The 21,488-nt window shown below is 31.4% G+C and overlaps 2 protein-coding genes across 4 annotated transcripts in view; one reads left to right on the forward strand and one right to left on the reverse strand.

The window, feature by feature from the left end:
• Positions 1 to 21,488, reverse strand: part of LOC129948266 (calmodulin-A-like) — a 290,047-nt gene that overhangs the window by 40,783 nt on the left and 227,776 nt on the right. The gene's annotated exons all lie outside the window — the stretch shown is intronic.
• The window catches only part of LOC129948270 (troponin C-like), a 29,293-nt gene that overhangs the window by 5,547 nt on the left and 2,258 nt on the right, over positions 1 to 21,488 (forward strand). The window lies entirely within an intron of this gene.

Raw genomic sequence — 21,488 nt, forward strand, 5'->3', positions numbered from 1 at the left:
ATAGATCCCTAAAAGACACCGGAAACGTTAGGTAGAAAATCAGATAAACTATCCCCAATTTGCACAGCTTGCATTCGATTACTCAAATAAGAATAGATATGCCTTGTAGCAACTGCTGAAAAAATAAAGTTTTACATAAGTTTGTTACACAATTTAACGTGATTGAAAGTGTCGAAAGCCTTAGAAAAATCAAGCAACACTAGAAACGTAACCTCATCCTTATCCAAAGCTTGCCTTATATCGTCTGTAACATTTAATAGTGCTGTGATACAACTATGCTTTTCACGAAAACCAGATTGTAGTGGTGTGAGCAGCGAGTTTGCCGCAAGATGAAAGCTGATTTGTTTTTGTAAAATCCTTTCAAACACTTTCGACAAGAATGGTAAGATAGATACAGGGCTAAATTCTTTACCTTTTGCGTTTTTGGGAAAAGGTTTAACTTTAGGCAACTTCTCTAGGCGTGGATAGACACCTGTTATCTGAATTGTATTGAACATAAAAGTAAGATAAGGCAGAACAATCGGCAGAATCAGGGTGAACTTCATCCAGTCCAATAGCATTTGACTTTATAGAAAGTACACTTTTTACAACAAAAGTACTGTCTTCTGAACTAAAACCATCATCTTCATATGGTTGATCCAAAAATTCAAAAGTGGGATCTAAGCTCAAAGGACAAAATAGCTGTGATGGTATGGAAACAAACATTTTGTTGAGAGCATTACCATCCAGATCTTCTGTCGAATCAGGACTTGACTTGTCAATGCTAATTTTTTGTAGATTTTTCCACAACTGACAGCCATTTAAAGAAGAACTGAGATGATAAGAATACATTCGGGATTTGACCATACGTATTTCCGCTACAACTTTATTTCGAAGTGAGCAATACTCGCGTCGTAACTCAATCAACCTGTATTGTTTCCAGCTATTATAAGCTTCATCCCGTTTCTGAATTAAAGGTTTATTGCGTGGCTTTACGATCTAAGTTTTTAGGGGTACGTAAGTATCAAATATGGTTTTAATATTATCTGTTAAAAAATCCAATTGATCATTTGAAGGCGGCATATACAAAATACGTTCCCAATTCTTAGCTCTTGTATCCTCTTCCAATTGTTGAACATTAATATTATGATTATTATCATTACCCACTATATCAACAATTAAAATAAAATCAATGCTATTAGAAGCTTCAGAACAAAATATAAGTCTACACTTTATTGTTCCTTTAACATAAATTTCTACACCTTCCCCAATACGGTCCTTTCTATTAAAACAAAAAATACGATATCCCTCCAAACTACAAACCTCATCACTTAAATCATCCTTTAACCAAGTTTCCGTAACACAAATAACATCAACATCGGAACCAACAAAAAGATCGCGAAATTCATCAATTTTCGGTAATTAGTTTTGGGCATTGATGTGACAAACCCGGAGACCACTTTCCTTTTTACTTAGAACTCTAATCATCGAGTATAATGTTGAACTGTTTGTAGGAAAAAGATATAAAAGATTTTTAGTGGAAAACAAATTTTTACTAATTTAAGTAACATTTCTTAAATTTTTACAAATTAGATGAATGAAATTAATTTGAGAGATATCAAGAGCCGAACATCAATTTTTACCAAATTTGCGTACTATTTCTTGTAGATTTTATTTTTTTTATAAAAAAACGGACTGTTGGATTTGTATAAAAAAAACTGCTGAATATCAAAAATAATATTTTCTGTGAAATAGAAAAAGTTTGAAGACAATATTTTTAATTTTTAAAAGATTTTTGAGTCGTAAGTACATTTTTACCAAGTCAAAAATCAATTTTTACAAACTTTTATTAAGTTTTTTGTTTAGGTTTTTATTTTTGTAAGAAAACTTTCAATTCGATTTTTCTCATAATTTTACCAGATGTTAAAACGTTATTTTTTGGTGCACGAAATGGTTTTGAAGATGAAATCATTTTTTGTTCGTAAAATTTTCGAGGTGTTCAATTTTTTCAGTTTTTTCGATTTATAAAAAAATGTTAATTGGATTTTTTCCAAAAATATACTTGTTTGGTAACAAGTTACAATACATAAATAAAATTTAATTCAAGTCTCTAGCGTCATTGGTTCGTGAGATATTTAGGGTTTGGTAAAAAAAACACCCACGCAGTTTTCTTGAGAGCCCTTTCTACCTTATTATCTGTATATCAACATTTTTTTGAAGTCGATGTCTCCACTGGTTCTTGAGCTATGGACGACGAACGTACGGTCGTAAGAACTTACGTATACACACGCACATACATCTTTCTAAAATCTTTGTTTTCGACTCTAGGGGTCTTGAAACGTCGAGAAATGTTAAAATTTTCAATTTGACAAATCGAACCCATTACAATAACTTCCTATGGGAAGGTCATAAATCAAAATCTGATATGAAGAACTTTCTGGAATTTTGAACTTAAAAGAGTCAAAAAAACTTGGAAATTGCAGCACCTCTTTTCACTTTGAAGTGAATTGATCTCGAGAGATTCAAAGCTTTTATATTAATTAAAAAGAGATATGGAACATTCATTATGTTTTTCAATTAGCCATTAGTTTAACGAAAGTGTTAATTTTGATGTTTTTGGGACATTTATATTCTTAAAATTGGTGTTTAAATCTCAGAGCATTCAAAGCAAATTCACTTCAAAAGTAGAATTCTTTGATTTTTTAAGATCTTAAAGTTTTTGTATTTAACAGAAAATCAATAGAAACAAAAAACTTTATGAAAACCTTACACTTTGTATGTGCTTTAAGAAAAAAATAAAAAGCAATTAAAGACGAGCTTCAATAATTGAAAGGAAGATTAAGAACCTGAATATTTGATCTTTCTCTCAGAAAAGATCTTATGGAAATAATTTAAAGCTTTACTAAAGTGTTCCCCAATTTCAAATTATGTAAAAACAAAGATTTTACTTGTTTTTGACAGCAAAATAACTTTTTAGACAACAACGTTACGTTAATAACAAATCTTTAGATGAAATTTTTACTCATTCAACCTAACTGTATAAGCTTTATGACTTACTAGCAGCCCGTCCTGGCTTCGCAGGGGTAGACATAAATAGGTACAGATATTTAAGTTATAAGCATGCTAATTAAAACGACCATGAATCACTAAAATAAAAAATGTATGCTTGTCTTAAAGCCTCCCTGTACTCTACGCTGGCTGTGGTATTTGTAGGTGGCAACAAAACGTAGTGATTTTCAGGAGGTTCTACTCGAGAAAGTGCCACATACAACTGCCCGTGAGAAAAGCACTCTAGTTAGGGCAAAGGATAACCTTTTAATAGATATGGGCAAATCAGTTAGTATCATCGGGAATGAATGGAATGTCCGATTTCAATAATTCAAAAAGTAATCATCAGGTATTGAAAACAGTCTTGAATATTAAATTATTTATACAAATCTTTCCTCTTTATAATATTAGTGTTGATGTAGATATACCCCCTGGATGGTCCATTTTCCAAAATGAATTTGAATTTGTCGCAATCGGAATAGGGCTGGATTTCGGTTTCATATTATGTTCTTGGTGCAGTCTTCAGTTAAAAGCAGTACAAAGTTTTAAGCAATACAAATTATTTATTTATTTTCATAAATTTCATTTCGGGTTCCAGAGACCTTGAAACGCAGAGAAATATCAAAATTATTAGCTTGAGAAATAATAATGAATTACTTCATTTTTGGTTAAATAAGTTCAGATAAAAATAGGTTAAAAAAAGTTTATGTCTAGATAACTAGAAGAATGTAGAAATTTGGTTGAGTGTAGCAACTCTCCCGACGACGACGTGGCACGCGTCACTCCCACAATTACCCCATGTTAAAATATAGGACTTACTTTTCTTTCTTACTTCGATTTTATTTTTAAACACTATCATTGAATAAGGAACGTATTCAATTTTTGAAAGTTAAGTACAAATACAAAAATTTAGCTCCTATTTATATGAATGCATATTTAGCTAAAACAATAATTGTTACCATTATACTTTCTTTTTATTTGATTTATGGTGATTTAACAATAATAATGATACCATTCATAGCCATAAAGCCATATATGACTAAAGGCAAATGCATGTTCTTCAGAAAAAACGTGTTCTACAAAACCAGAACTTCCTTTTCTTCGTACAATTATTTAACGAAAAAAAACCATCAGCACGAATAATAGCGGAATATAAAGTACATGACATTCTAAAAAACTAATTTCACTTTCACATCATGTTGAAACATAAGAACTGTGTTTTCCTTCCTAAAAGTCAAACTACTATACACTCTCTGTTACCACCGCATCGTGTTGAAGCGTTGGTCATTGAAAACTACTGCCACCCTCGACCATCAAAAGAAAATAGTTTATTTTCAAGACGAGAGACGATAAAAAGCAAATAATTTGCATTAAATTTCTTCCGGTGCAATATGTTTCTAAACTGAGCGTGTGATGGACTATCTTAAAGTGTATTTGTGTTTTATATAAAACTATCAAAAAAAAAAGATTATTTTTTTTGTTTTTGTTGTTCTTGTTTCCAACAAGGACACCCTTTATACTTGCTGTTTATTTTTTGAAAGGAAAAACAAACTTTATACCTAGTTGAAAAAGAATTCAAATTCAAAGGAAACAAACATTGCAAGCTGCTGACTTTGATTTATTTCCTTTTAGCCGAATGTGAAGAGTCACAGTTTTGCCTTTAAGTGTTTTTAAATAGATAGCCAAATAGCAACATCATATGTTTTAGAGGAAGCTATTCGTTGTTCGTCGTTCCTGATCGTATATTTAACACAAAAACAAATGAAATGGTCATTCAAAATGGAAACTTGCCAAATGTTGACAATTTTTGAAAATGAATTTCCGAAATCTTAATCCTATTTATTACGATGAGTGTACGTACGAGTATCTAGATAAACGGAGTCAAATTACGTAAAATGCACTTTCTTTCGATGAATAATTATTTATATGAAAAGGTTAAGTATACGCCTCGGTGTACCTTAATTATGCCTATGAATTGTTTTTAAAAAATAAATGGTTGCAAGTTTTCTTTGTTGTTACATTTTTTTTATCAATTTTGATGATGTTACTTTTTGACTAACTGCCAAAGTTGAAGAAGGTACTAATCGAACGTAATGTTGGAAAGTTAAGGCAGCTGTTAAGTTTTCTATGTTTTTTTCTTCTATTGTTGTGAACTTTGAAAATAAATTCATATTAAAGACGTATAGCTAATGTTTCACGTTTGCTCTTTGTTATAACTTTTAGTTATTTTAGGCCTGAAATGGATATCAAAAACTTTATTTAGAAATATGCGGAAAAGTTCTTTTTTTCATTGTGCCATTAAATTTCGCAATTTATTTTAATCAAAGTTAGAAAGTTATGGAAATGCTGAAATGGACTTCGCTAAAGCAAAATAATCATCCCATTCAGACAAGAGACAAAGTATTGTTTTAGACTTTTCCTCGTAAATGATTTAAAAATGATTTATAGGTTGCATTGTTTTTTAAGGAAACTCAAATGTTGAAAGTTCAAGAAATTTGTGAGATTAAATTGTTCTAAGTAAAATATGACGACAATTTATGAAACAGGGGATTATTTATGATACTGGTGAAACAAAGTACTCTTAAAATAATAAAATAGAGAAATATTCAAATTTGTTTCAATAAATAAATAATTATTATTAGAAATATATTTTAAGAAGCTCAAACATTCATTGGTAAATAAAATTCTAGCTGGTCTGGATGCGGGGGTCTTCAGAGTGATTTTCTGTGTGAATGACATTGCTATAGCGGTCCCAGGAACGCATCTTAATACCCTAATAACACCCTAAAAGAACTCTCTCAAAATGCCTCCGACAAACTAATACTTTGGGCTGATTGGTGTGGATTGGGTGTTAACCCAGATAAAACCGAATTGGACCAATTCCAGGAAATACAAAATTCCATTCCGTTCCCTATATTAAAGGAATCCAATTTTCTTATTTTAGGCAAAAACCTACATTGGAAACTTAATAAAGAAGAAAGAGTCAACAAAGCTATTGTAGCTTTCTTTTCTTGCAAAAAAGCCATTAGTAATAAACGGGGCCTACAACCCCATTACGCATTAGTTGTACACATCGGTATGCATTGGGTGCATTGCTTTAGAAAAAGGTATAAACCGTCACAAATTAATTAAAGTATAACGTTCAGAACGTAGAACGTTCTCATGCAGAGAAGTTGGGTATCTCTTACAACACCTTTTGCCGTTGCTGTAGTGACCAAAGAGAAAGTGAAACGATAATCCATTTCCTCTGTAAATGTCCTGCTTTGGCAAACACTAGAATGAAATACTTTGGAAAAGCATTCTTTCAAGAACTTGATGAGCTATCTGAGACAAAGATTAGAGACCTAATCTTTTTTCTCAATGCGACAAAATGGCTCTAACATAATCGCTATGAAGCTTCTCTATAAATCTATCCCTTTCAATCAAAGGTCAAACGAGTTTTTGGTATCAAAACGGCGCACTACAGCGCTAATTGGATCTTAGGCTAGGTTGCCTTGAGATCGTTATTTCTACCTACGTTCAGATTGCTTATATATAAGCGGATCGTTTCGCACAACCCCATCTGAGGCACTGGATACCCTTCTCTATCTATTACCTCTTGATATATTTATCAAACAAATATCTGCAATCTCTGATATTTGCCTCAAAGCTTCATCGCAGTTGGTTAACAACAACATTGCCCCTTCCGTAATTCCTAAGTATCCCAACTACAATTCGACAGAAATTTCCAGATTTCTATACCTTCATGATCTTTCTTGGAGGATAGGGCATTCCTGGAAGACAAGTCAATCCACTTTTACATAGATGGATCAAAAACAATTGAAGGGGTTGGTGGAGATGTGTACTTTCAACGACTCTCTCATTCCGCCTTCGCAACCATTGCAGCGTGTTCCAGGGGGAACTTTTGGCAATAAAAAAAGTTGTGATATGAACATCTGAAATCCGTATTTTCTCAGATAGTCAGGCCGCTATCAAATCTCTGGACTTTATCTCTACAAACTCTATAAAAGACCAGAAATGGTACAGTAGAATCCATTCTACCTCGTTTTGTAAATGCTGGCATATCTGGTTGAATTGAAGACGGGATCTATATTTTGTTTTAGTTCCAACATATGCAGATAACCCTGATTCGCACATGTATGTTGTTTCAAACAGCAGAAGAAATATTTTAGCTTTCTCTGACAGTAAACTGAACTCGTCTTTCAACATACACCAGAATTCTGATAAGGACTTCTTTGTTGTAAAAAGTTCTTTTATCTAAGAATCTGATGTCTGGTCAATCAAGCACTCAAACTGCAGCGATATGAGGGAAGGTGGTTTTTGCAACTGCGGCAGGCTACGGGTTTATTACACATACGTTTTCCTTAATGTTCAGGTAGAATTCGTCTGAAAATAGTGGAGGAAGCTATTCAGCAAACCAACTAGGTGGATATGAAACTCATTTAAAACATCATCAGGAATGTCCAAATCTATTTCTTCTAATTCTTTGAGCATTGGGAAGCTTTCTAGGTTTCGAGTTTTTAAAGATTCAGCCCATAACTGGATTTTACTTCTATTTTGTCACTTGCATGCCTTTCCATGAAGTGATACACTCAAATCATTAATTTGTTTAGATATATCTGACAGATACGCCAATTTGAATAAACAACTCTCATTACATAACATGTCCCCGAAAATAAAGTTGTCGTCAATGAGAAAGGTTCTAACTTCAGCTCTCATTTCGAAAAGCCTCGTCAGTGTTTTTCCCAGAGAAAGCCACCTTACTTCCAGGTGAAGAAGTAAAGACGTATGTAGACTACCCCTGTCGTCAGACAGAACTTTAAAAAGGCTTGTATCCTTTGGCCGTGATTTAATAAAGTTGATTATCCTCACGTTTTCGTCTAACACCTCTTTAAGGGAGACCGGAATTTTTTTCATGTGTAGAACTGTGTAGAACGCAATGGCTACTGATGCATCCTTTAACAATTTGCTTTATTTTTGCGACGTCACAAGACGTTTTTCGAGTCATGGTCTTGGCACCATCCGTGGATACATCCACGTAGTTAACCCATGGTATGTCATTTACAATTTGTCAATCAAATTAAAAATTTCAGCACGAGTTGTAATAGATGGCAACGGCTTGCAGAAGTGATCTTTTTGAAAGGACTGTAAATATTGGCAGCGCGAAAATACTATTAAAATAGCCAACCCTACAACATCCGTTGATTCATCCATTTGCAGCGCAAATTATGTGACTTTCACGAGTAAAAGTAAAGTAGTTTTCAACTTCTCCGCTAAGTCTCCGATTCGTCTTGATATTGTGCTATTTGACAAAGGAACGGTGTTAACTAGTTTCTTGCTATTTTCTCTTAATAAACATTCAACAATGTCTTAACACATGGATTTATTAAGTTTTTAACAATGGTATGAGCTTCACTAGTTTGCCCTATTCGGCAACTTACCAAGTAGGACGCCATCAACGGATTTTCGTTCACTGTCTTTAAGTGAATGATAAGTAATTATGGTTTGAGATTCAAAAGTTTGCATGAATTGAACAAAAACTGTTTCTATTTCAATCGTCACTCTCTCTATTCTTCGTGGTATTGTATGTAAATTTATACGGGTAAGATGGAATAAAAATAGTATTTGTCCTTGAATGTGTTTTTATCGTTTCAAGTGGGTACAAAAGTATTCCTTACAACTCAAGAAATATAAATTTGTTTGTCTTTTCTCGGTATTCGAGTGATTGTGATTGCCTGTTATCGACTGATGAGTGCCGTTGAAAAAACAAAAAATTATTTGAAATTTCTTTGTAGTTACCTATGCTGATTTTTAACTTCCAATAGGAAGTTATTGTAATGGGTCCGATTTGTCAAATTGAAAATTTTGACATTTCTCGACGTTTCAAGGTCCCTAGAGTCGAAATAAAAGATTTTTAGAAAGATGTCTGTGCGTGCGTGTGTACGTACGTTTGTACGTCCGTACGTCCGTACGTTCGCGACGTTTTTTTCGTCGTCCATAGCTCAAGAACCAGAAGAGATATCAACTTCAAATAAATTTTGTTATACAGATAATAAGGCAGAAAGATGCAGAAAGGGCTCTCAAGAAAATTGCGTGGGTGGTTTTTTCACCATAGCAGTTTGAAAAAAAGGTGAAAATTTTGGTTAACCTTAAATATCTTACCAAACCAAACCAAAAACGCTAGAGACTTGAATTAAATTTTATATAATTTATTGTAATGTGATACCAAACACGTATATTTTTTGAAAAAAATCAATATAACGTTTTTTTTTATAAATCAATAAAACTGAAAAAAAAAATTTGTCTCCTCCCCAAATTTTACGACTGAAATATGATTTCATCTCCAAAACAATTTTGTGCAACGAAGAATAATGTTTTTTACATCTGATAAAATTTTGAGAAAAATCTAATTGACAGTTTTTTTTACAAAAAATAAAAACCTGAAAAAAATGTATAAAAGTTGGTAAAAATTGATTTTCGACTCAAATATCTATTCAAAAATTTTAAATATTGGCTTCAAACTAATTTTATCTTATAAGAAATATTGTTTTCAAGATTTGGTAGAATTTTTAAAAAATTCGAATTGACAGTTTTCTTACAAAAAATAAAACTCTAAAAAAAAACAATACCTACTAAAACTTTTTTATTTCAGAGAAAATATTGTTTTCGATATTCAGTAATTTGTATATAAAAATCCAACAGTCCGTTTTTTTCATAAAAAATAAAAGCTACAAAAAATAGTGCGCAAATTGGTAAAAATACTTATAGAGAAACTTTTAAGCAAGACAAATCGACAAACGGGATGGGAAGTTATCGGTGTGGGTCGCATCCCAGCCTCTTTTTTTGTTTTAAATATGAATTCCAAATCCGACTGCTGCAATCAAAATTACAAGATGAGAAGCTTAGAATTAACTATTGACTACTTCCGAGTTTCCTTTATAATGAAAGAAGGCTAGGATTATTACCATACCCAAAAAGAAGGTACTGCTACAGAATTTCGGCCGCTTGCCATTCTTCCATTTCTTTCGAAGGTGTTTGAAAAAACTGTTCTGTTAAGTACCTGTCAGTCTGGTTTTCGAACTAAGCGCAGCTGCAAGTCCGCCTTACTTTTTGTAACTGATGAAATAAGAATGGCTATGGCCAGTGATCATGATGCATTGCTAACACTGTTAGATTATTGAAAGGCTTTTGATACTGTTAACCGCTCAATTAGAAAGCTGCGAATTAACTTTGGGTTTTCTTAAGAGTCTTGTAAGCTTGTTCTTTCGTATCTCAGCGGAAATCAACAATGCGTGGTGGCCAATGGATACCCGTCCACATTTCTCAATGTTTTGAGTAGAGTGCCACAGGGATCTATACTTGGACCAATCCTCTTTTCACTTTACATAAATGAGTTACCACGAGTTGCCAAACATTGTTTAATTCATCTTTATCCTGATGATGTGCAGCTCCTGATAAGTCGACCTTTTGGGGATAAAAATGATGCCGTAGCTTTAATGAATGAGGATCTGCTCCGCATTTCACAGTTGTCAAAAAAGAACGATCTCCACCTTAACCCTGTCAAATCTACATTCCTCCCCATCTATCGCAAAAACTTTAATCTATTGAGTTTAAACCTGTTGAAACTTGACGACGAAACCATTGAATATGTTAGCACTGCTAGAAACCTAGGAGTAGTATTCAATCGCACTGTCACTTGGGATGACCACCTTAATAAAGCCATTGGTAAAGTCTATGGAAGTCTCCGCCTTCTTCAAGTCACTCGAAATTTCATTCCGATCAAAACTAAACTGCTACTTGCTAAGGCCCTTATACTACCAATTGTGCTGTGTGGGCGTGAAATCTTTTGTAAACTAGACTGTGTGACTAGCCGCAAATTAAATGTGGCTTACAACAATATTGCCCGCTATATTTATAATCTACTTCGTTATGATCACATATCCATTTTTGCGGTACGGATTTATGGTTGTAGCCTAGACAGTTTAATAAACTTTCGCTCTCTACCTGTATCAAATCATCCAAACACAACAACCTGATAATCTATACGGTAAGCTAAATTTCCCTCATTCAACAAGGTCCTTTGCTATGATATTACCCCGATACAATTTTCTAAACACTGAGCGTCAATTTTGTATTCATATTGTACGCCTTTGGAACTCTCTGCCAATCATCAGGAATGTAGATTTAAATTTTTACTTTTCAACTATTTAGCAAATAATTGATGTTAAATTTCCTCTTTTTTATATAAATATGTAAATAGAAGTCTTAGTTATATAATTTGTATTCAAATTCTGAAATTGATGTAAAGGCTTGCAACACTTTATAAGGCTCATGTCCTACCTTGTAAGCGATTTTTGAAAAAAAAAAAAAAATACAATACAAAATTAACTATTTACTAGTCCGTCTTGGAATTTTTATATTTTTTAAATATTTTCGCGCAGTACTTGGATATTCTTCGCGGAGCACACTTTGGGAAACCCGTATCTAAATGATCAAAATCATATTAACATAATAGATGTTGCACTTTTTGTAAGGGACTAACACTAAACCTGTTTTCATTGAGCCTATAAAATAGCCTCAAGATTCATGTGGTATCACTATGGGCCATTAAAATGACCAAAGTGTGTCCTACTCGACCATTGACAGCCACTTTAACCAAACTAAACCTACTGTCTTAGAACATCTGAGCTGACTTCATAGGTTTCTTAAGATTTGAGAGAATTTGGTTTGTTGAAAAATCAAGGTACCAAAATAACGTAAATCACGCAAAAAATCGACTACTTTCTCAGGACAGATTTTTATAAGAAATAAATCTGTTTTTGTTAAACTTTAAAACCATAAAAAATATAAAAACACTCCTCCTTAATTTTCAAAATTGTTGGGGGCAAAAGTCTCCATTAATCATTTGTCATTTGTTATTAAAATCCCAACAAAAAATATCCTATTTATAGGTTTTGTAAGATTCCTTAAAATTATTTGATACCCGAGATTTTCCAGTTTTTAGTTTAACAATGCTTTAGGTCTTCAGATTTGTTTTTTTTTATTTCTTAAAGATTTAAAATCAGAGACTACTAAATTTGAGTTTCAAAGAAAAGCATTAAGGAACGAAAGATAGTGCGGACACTATTTGTTTGGCAAACAAATATAAAATAAATTTTTCGACTTCTTAACTGTTATAATGTACTTTATCACATACATATATACGTACACTTGAGTACATTTTCATAAATAGTTTTTCATGTGAGTAGAGGAAATTTATTGATTCGAATAGGTCTTAAATTTTTTTTTGCTAAGTACTTGAATTCTATGGAGTGGAAAAGTTAAACTCATATGTATTCGAATACGAACGATTTCTTTGGATGGTGGTTCAATTTTACTTTTACTTTTGTTTCTTTTTTTTTATATTTCGTTGGAGTAAAAGTTTTAAACTAATCCATAAGGTCAAAGATGACGTGATTTATACTTTTATATTTCCAACAAGTATGAAAATACAGTTAAGCAAAAAAGAAATGAATTCAAAAATAAATTTGTAAGTTTTTTTTACAAAAAAAAGTTTAAATTTAATGAAGTAAGTTCAAACGCTGTCATGTCAAAATACCATGCAATATTTATTTTAGGCAGAAATGCAATAGTTCCCCCAAGAAATGTCTGTGTTCTATATGCTTGATGCATTTATACGTTGCAAGTTGAAGGATTCAATGAAAATAGGCATCAGTTGTGTCTTTTGTATGGGAGAATATGAGCCAACTTAATCGTAGATATTTTTCGCACGTCATCAACAAATAATAGAAAAATGTAGAAAAACTTGATCTTGGACTAAAAATGGAAAAATTAAATTGAAGACACATTAAACATAAGAAAAAAGAGAGAAAGATGAAGACGACTCTACAAAGGTCTCAAACTGAAAGGAGGTCTTTAGAATGAAATGTAATTGATATGAATATAAATTAGAGTGATTTTCTGAAGAGATGACAAAATAACAAAGAAAAGTGTTGTTCCTATTTTCTCAGCTAAACCAAGCGTGTGAAGTTTAACAACTGCATAGTACTTTTAATTGTTCCTATTTAAAATTTTGTTCATGGAATTCTTTTACAGCTGATTGGCATAATCTCGAGCCACCAGTCTTTTGTAAACAATTTAAGTCCTAGGGATGAAGGGAGTTCCTAAAAAATCCGAACTTTTTGTTATGTACAACAACTGATGAATACAAAATAAAAACCTATTCTCACAACCGAGTTATATATTCATAAAACTAGTCACTACGTAAATTGTGCAATATTTCCGAGAATTATTGTAAAACCTTTTTTTTGTTCTGTTGCTTGATTTTTAGTTTGTTTCAATACAGCGAGTTGTATTGAATATGTATTTAAAACGTGTTCCAATACTGTTTTCATAAAAACCCATACACAATTGAAATCACACAAGCAAAGGTTTAAAACAAAAAATTTAAAACAAACCTCTTAAAGTAAGGATTAGCTACGTTAAAAAAATGAGTGTTTTAGAGTTGAAACAAGTGCTTAAAAACACTTATTTGCCTACATTTTAAGAGCTTTTTTTAAACTAACACTACACCGGTTAGTTTTCAAAAGTTAAAAATACTTTCAAAACACTTCTTCTTATAGTAACTTACAAAATACTCAATTAACATTAATCCTGAATCCTTATAAGCCAGCAATTTCTCATTTCCACTCTCTTTTTGTATACTTACCTGTTTTCTACAGGAAATTATGTTACATCATATTTATGTATACTCGTATAACCAACATTACACATGCTTCCATAAAAAAAGTTTCATTTTTTTTTAACGCAACCAATTACTATACAATTAGGAAAACTTGAAGAAAACTTATTCTCAAGCATTAATTACATTACTGAAACACACTACTCTACTCGCAATTATAGTAATTTGTGATAAAATTGGTTTCCTGGGAAAAGACCCTCAAGTCTTCTAGAATAATTTCTCTTAGAACCTTGATGTACACTCTTTTACTTAGGAAATCCTCAAATTTCCGTGTAATAGCTGCAGCTCTTTGAATTACAACTTGTTTTATTTTTCTGTTTGTTTATAGATAGAAAATCTGCATAATGTCTTACATGTATGTATATTGATGTTTATCAGGAGGAAATTCTACATATGTACATTATGTAGAAATAAACAATCCGGCTCATGTGAATAGGGATAGAAAAGGTTGATGATTTACATATATTCTGCAGATAGTATTAGTCACTAAGGTGATAAGCTATATTTCGGTAAACAACTTAGATGTAACCTTTAAAGAAACAATCGTCGCAGAGTTTTTAAATTAGTATAATTTCTTTCGTTCGTTTGACGAATATTTTCAATATTTACAAAAAATAGTTTCCTAAAAAATGTCTACAGATAAGTTTCTTACTTCAACTAGAAGGAAGTTTTCGTGCAAATATTTGATAAGGAATATAAAAAAAAAACAAAAACAGACTGAAAGGTGACCCACACAGAAAACTTGTTTTTCGTACCATTCAAAATTTGTAAATAATATTTTTTGTATAATAATAAACGGTCTTTTTGCGATCACCTAAAGTTTCTTTCAGCTGTTCAGAAGTAAGTTTTTTTATTGTAAAAGAGAACCTCATGTCCTTTACTATTTTTAATTCTTCTAAAAACACGAGTAATAGATTTTTTTGTCGAAGTTAACAAAATATAAATAGCAGTATTTTGTATGAGATGAAATAAGTTTAAAGTTTCTTTTTATCAAAGCTAGATGGATAGATATTTTACGACTAGTGGAAATATAGTTTTCCGTCGGCTTTTTTGGTCGATCTAATTTTTGCAATGAAACAATTAAGTAACATTAACTTTCCCAACGTTTCGGCAGGGGTTGCTGCCTTCAAGGGAATATGTAATGTTTCTAATGTGTATCGTTGCGAAACATGTTCCAGTGTCTGTAGAACTTCCACGCCTTCAAAGTTTGGAGAATGACCGCTTACAATGCTGTGACAATTTCTAAATTTTACCTCATAGGATCTGTTTTCAAGGAATGACTTAATCCAAGCTAAGAAAAATGGTGGCAAACCAAGAGCCTTAAGTTTAAATAAAATAATTCCGTGGCTAAGTTGGTCAAAAGCTTTAGAAAAGTCAGTGAATACACAGTAAACTTCATAACCTTGTTCTAAAGCGTTTGAACATATGTTTGAGAATGTGAGGAGATTAGTAACGGTTGATCTTTTTTTTTTTTTCATAAAACCATGTTGCTGTTCGCAAATGAAATTTTTACTAAAAATGCTACACTTTCACAAACAACTTCTTCAAATACTTTAGGAATGCAAGAAAGCTTTGCAATGGCCCTGTAGGTGCTTATATCCGACTTGTTTCCTTTCTTGTAAATTAGTGTTAGAAATCACTTCTTCCATTGCAGGGAAATTTGACTGTTTAGAGAAAGTTTTAAAAAGAACGTAAGGGGTTCAACTAAAGCATTACTACACTTTTTTAGTACTATCGGGGGAATACCATCGGGACCGGCTGATCAGTCATCACTTAACGAAGATAAAAGACCAAGGACAGTACTCTGTAGCACAGGTATGTGACTACAGCTTGTTTGCGAAAAGGTGTGAATATTCTGAAAATATACTTCATCAACTTCTTGAGGGCTATTAACAAAGGACTCACGGAAATTTGTTGCGAAAGCGTTACAGATATCAACAGTTCTATCTTACGAAATGTTCTTGTAAGTGAAGTTAACTGGAAAGCCACATGATTTTTTCTTTAAGTTTACAAAAATTCCAAAACTTTTTAGGAGTCTCTTTCAAAGTGGTGCCCATATCAGTAACATAACAAGCATATAAAACATAAGAAAGAGACTTAAATTGGTTAAAAAGTTCAACATAAACAGAGAAGTTGATTGGAGACAGAGTTTTGAGATACGTTTTCCATGCCTTATTTCTTTTGTTACGCAGTAAACGCAATTCTTTCGTATAGCAAGGATGGCTAAAGTTTGTATTTCTTGATTTCTTTATGGGTACATTTTTTTCAAAACAATAATTAAGGATCTTATTAAAAGTTGAAACGGCTTGGTCAATGTTAGAAAATGCTAGTGTATCAGCAGTTAATTTTGTAGATCACATCTGTTTTTTTTGTCCTTATTAGGTTTCGTCTTGAGTTTAGTAAAACAATGGTCAAGTGTTTTGTTTGATTTGAAAGCAAGCCGAACCTGTGTCAATGTTTTGGAAAAGGATTTTTTGAAGTTTTTGGATGGAGTTGGGCCGTAAACCATGGTGTGGTGGTGCGTTCTAACGGATTCATCAATATTTTTTCGTGGAATTTGCATTTTGTGTTTTAAAAGGAGACTTTGAATTATAGTAGAAGGATAACCATTATCACTTAAAATGTTGATGACTTTTTTCTCGTTGGCAAAGGTGGAATCGTAAATCAATTATTTTGGAAATTTTATTCACGAGGTTGGACGCAGTATTGATGATATTATGCCTTTCTTCGTTTGATCGGAAATTAACTAGTCTTCCAAATGCTGTTGGTTTTTGATACCAGTCGAAAAGCAAATGATTTTCTTCACGATAGATTTTTACATATAAGAAAGATATTGTTTTGTTAACCTCATTTTCAATTTTTGGGTGGAATGCGTTTAGATCGACCAAAAAAGCCGACGGAAAACTATATTTCTACTAATCACATTTATTACACAAATTGGTCAATAAATTAACTCAGATAGATATTTTATTTCCTGTTTTAAAACAGTATTCGATTATCCACGTCTCAGTTCACACAGAGATTTGATATTAAAAATATATCTTTCTACTGAATACTTTATTTTTACAACAATATAAATAAAAATAAAAAGAAAACATTAATATTTGGAAGGAAAATATGACAAAAACCTTCATTTAAGTACAACAAACATTTCGATTAAGAAAGAGATTGAATTTAAAAACACATTAGACACGAAAAGTAATAATAAAATAATAAATATCGTCGACCATAGTTCAAGAACCAGTAGAGATATCGACTTCAAATAAATTTTTTTATATAGATAATAATACAGAAAAATGCAGAAAGGAGTCTCAAAAAAATTGAGTGTGTGGTTTTTTTAACAAATCAATTTAAGAAAAGGGTGACAAATTTGGTTAACCCAAAAATCTCACGAACCAGTAACGCTAGAGACTAGAGACTATTCTTAGGATAAAATCCAATAAACGTTTTTTTTTTTATAAATAAAAAAACTGAAAAAAATGCGTCACCTTGAAATTTTTGGAACAAATGATTTTGTCTCCAAAATAATTTTGTGCAACGAAGAATAACGTTTTTGACAACTGGTTAAATTTAAAAAAAAAAAAACAAATAAACAGTTTTTTAAATAAAAAATGAAAATCTAAAAAAACATTACTCAAAGTTGGTAAAAACTTATTTTCTACTTAAATGTCTTTTCAAAAATTTGAGATTATGGCTCAAAACTATATCGTATAGGATTTTGTATATTGTTTTCAAAATTCGGTACAGTTTTGAGAAAATCTAATTGACAGTTTTCTTATAAAAAATAAAAACCTAAAAAAAGGATGACGATGAGAAGGGTGATGGCTTGAGAGAGGAAAAAGCCATTCAAATAGGTTGCTCTAGCGTGGGAGTCAAGGAAGGGAGGGTAGAGAGTCTCGGGCATCATCAACACCTATATTCAGAGTCTGGCAATATTTTTTTTGTTGCGTCATTGAAAGGTCCAAGAACCACACCCCACGCTGAGCTGAGGGTTCAATAGATTGCCAGCCAAGAGCAAGAAAAGACTAACAGGTCGTTCCAAAATGGCGACTTATTCATTAATTTGTTATAAAAATTCAACAGTCCACTTTTTCATAAAAAATAAAATCTACAAGAAATAGTTCGCAAATTTGGTACAAATTGATATTCGGTTCTCGATATCTCGTGAACAAAAGAAGATATTGACTTCAGATTAATTTCATTCATCCAATTTGTATAAGAAATAAAAACTTTTAAGAAATGCTACTGAAATTGGTAAAAATTGGGTTTCGACTTAAAATCTTTATAACAAAAATAGATTTTTAAATCAAACTATTTCAACATATATGCAAAATATTGTTGGTAATTTTTAATTTTTTTTAGAATAATTCAATTAAAAACTTCTTTAAGAAAACACCAAAACCTACAAACTTTTAAGCACGACAAATCGACAGACAGGATGGGAAGTTATCAGTGTGAATCGCATCCCATCCTATTTTTTGATTGAATTCTTGTGCAAATCAATTGAACACCTGTATGACTGTGAAGACCATTATTTGAATAATGCCAGGTTAGATTAACCATCTCATTTTCAACATTTAAATTCTATTTTCTATTTATAAGCGGTATACTATTTTAATTGAATTATTAAGTTTTTATTTAAAGATAAGCTGTTCATCAGGGTGTATTCCTAGATATTGCACATTAAACTCCTATTTCATATAAGTACTGTTGACTCCCAGCTCGGTACTGGGAAGAGACAATCGCTTTCTTTTTCTAGTGAAAAAGATTTATTTTATCTTTCCAGTATTTAGTTTCTATTTGTGATTACATCTCATTAAAATATCAAGTGTATTTTGGTCTCAATATTGTAACCAAACTCATGGGACGAGAGTTTGCAGATGTCATCTGTATAAATCCCTGTTTCACAATAAGGTAACTGTGAAGAAAAAGACGTGTAGACATTGTATGAAACAGGATCAAGAACTGAACCTTGAGGACACCATAATAAATGTTTACTAACACGGATTTGTATTTATTAACGTACACTTGAAACATCTTCCTGATAAAAACCTTTGAACTATTTTTAAGAAAAAAAAATTGGAATCGTGAATGTTTCCAATTTGTAAATCAGAGCATTATGTCAAACAGAATCGGAAGAACTTCCATCTTCCTAAATCCAAACTGTTTGTCAGGAAAACTAATTTGTTCTTTAATTGATAAGTTACTCTTTCGTACACCTTATTTAAACTACTTAGAAGACTGATCGGTCTACAGCCACCCTGTCGTTTCCTGTCTTCAAAAGATTTCAAAATATGCATGACCTAAGCGTACGTTCTCAACGTTTTTTTCGTCGTCCATAGCTCAAGAACCAGACCAGTATCGACTTCAAATAAATTTTGTTATACAGATAATAAGGCAGAAAGATGCAGAAAGGGCTCTCAAGAAAATAGGGTGGGTGTTTTTTTTTAACCATAGCAGTTTAAAAAAAGGTGAATGACGCTAGAGACTTGAATTAAATTTTATATTATATATTGTAACGTGATACACAACGATTATATTTTTGGAAAAAAATCAAAAAAACAGTTTTTTTTATAAATCAAAAAAACTGACAAAAAAATTGTCACCTCGAAAATTTCTCCAAAAAAAATTTGTACAGCGAAGAATAATGTTTCCGACATCATGTTGAGAAAAATCTAGTTGATACTTTTTTTTATAAAAAATAAAAACCTAATCAAAATTAGTAAAAGTTTTGAGATATTGGTTTAAAGCTACGTTTATCTTTCAACAAATATTGTTTTTATCATTTAGTATATTTTTGAAAAAAATCGAATTGACGGTTTTTTTAACAAAAAATTAGAAACCGAAACAAAAATTAACAAAAGTTTATAAAAATTGACTTTCGACTCATATATCTTTTCAAAAACTTGAAATAATGGCTTCTTACTAATTTTAACTTATAAAAAATATTGTTGTGAACATTCAGTAAAATTTTGAAAAAAATCAAATTGACGGTTTTCTTACAAAAAATTAAAAACCGAACAAAAACATTACTCAAAGTTGATAAAAACTGAATTTCGACTCAAAATTTTGAGATATGGGCTTAAAACTAATTTTATCTTTGAAAAAATATTGTTTTCAACATTCACTAAAATTTTTAAAAAAATCGAGTTGAGGGTTTTATTACAAAAAATTAACAAAAGTTGGTAAAAATTGATTTTCGACTCAAATATCTTTTCAAAACTTTGAGACCATGACTTCCAGCTAATTTTAACTTACAAATTTGGTAAAAATTGATGTTCGGTTCTTGATATCTCTCAAACTAATTTCATTCATCCAACTTGTGAACATTTAAGAAATGCTACTAAAATTGGTAAACATTTGATTTCGACTAAAAATCTATTTAACAAAACTAGATTTTAAAACCAAACTAACTCTTTGTATGAAAAATATTGTTGGTAATTTTAAAATTTTTAAAAATAATTTAACTGACAACTTCTTTAACCCAACACAAAAGCCAACAAACTTTTAAGCAAGACAAAACGACAGACGAGATGGGAAGTTATCAGTGTTGTTCGCATCCAAGCCTCTTTTTTATTTTTAAAAATCCATCGGTTTTCCTTACTTGCAACTCCTTTAAATTTCCATGGAAATTAGTTTATTGATATCGTTCCCACTGTCTTTTGATATCACTTCTGACACGAATAAATTCAAGAATATAATAAGCAATGTAAAAAATGTGATGCTTTTTGAGCATTTTCGGTACAAAAGAATCTATTGAGGTAAGAGTTTTATCATATAAACCTGAAACAAGTAACTCAACACCTTCTATTATCTATTTCCCTAGGCATATTTCTTAGTTTCAATTTTATCTGATTTAAAAATAGACAAGTTAGTATTTTTAAGATTAAAATAATTCCTCTATTACTTGCGAAGGACGAAAAACTTGTTATAGCACAGGTTTATGATCAGAAGGAAGTCCGTTAAAAACTATACGCTGAGACACAGTGTTAGTGACAGAAACTTCTTACACTGAAGGACTTCCTCTTTGACCAGCGAGTATATAAGTAGAAACTGATGGAAAAGGAAAATATATATTTATAAGATGTGAAGGTATGTTGCCCCCATTAGCTCTTCCTCAACCCCAACCTCGGTAACTGCAGTTCAAATCGTCACCAATAATATTAGCAGCCATTATTTTTACCAAACGTTAGAACAATATTTTATATGCGATAAAATACATTTGAATGCATATCTTTGTTGTTTCGAAGTATTTGATTGAAAAATGTTTTCTTCTAATATGTAGTAGTTTTAGTGAGTTTTATTTATTATAAAGAAATTGTCAATAAGATTTGTTGTAAGAATTTGATTACAAATCAAAGACGTTCTTAAACAAAATTATTCATTCTAATATCAGTTCTTTTTCGGTAAATAGAGAGTTTGCAAATATTTTGTGCAATATTCTTATTTGTAAGAAAAACTTAGCTTTTTCCATAATCTGTAAAATGAAATATAATTCAACATGAATAACATTATTGACTTTTGAGATACTTGGAGTCCACCAAATTGTTACTTTTTTTAACTGCTATTATTAAAAAAAAATATTAAAAGAATTGTAAACCATTTTTAAAACATTTCAATGGTATTTTCTTTGCCACAAGATTTGTTTGAAGTTGAAATCACTGCTGGTTCTTGAGATATGGAGGACGATAATAAGATACAAACGGACATAATTAATCAT

This window comes from Eupeodes corollae, chromosome 2 (assembly GCF_945859685.1).
Source record: "Eupeodes corollae chromosome 2, idEupCoro1.1, whole genome shotgun sequence".
NCBI lineage: Eukaryota > Metazoa > Arthropoda > Insecta > Diptera > Syrphidae > Eupeodes > Eupeodes corollae.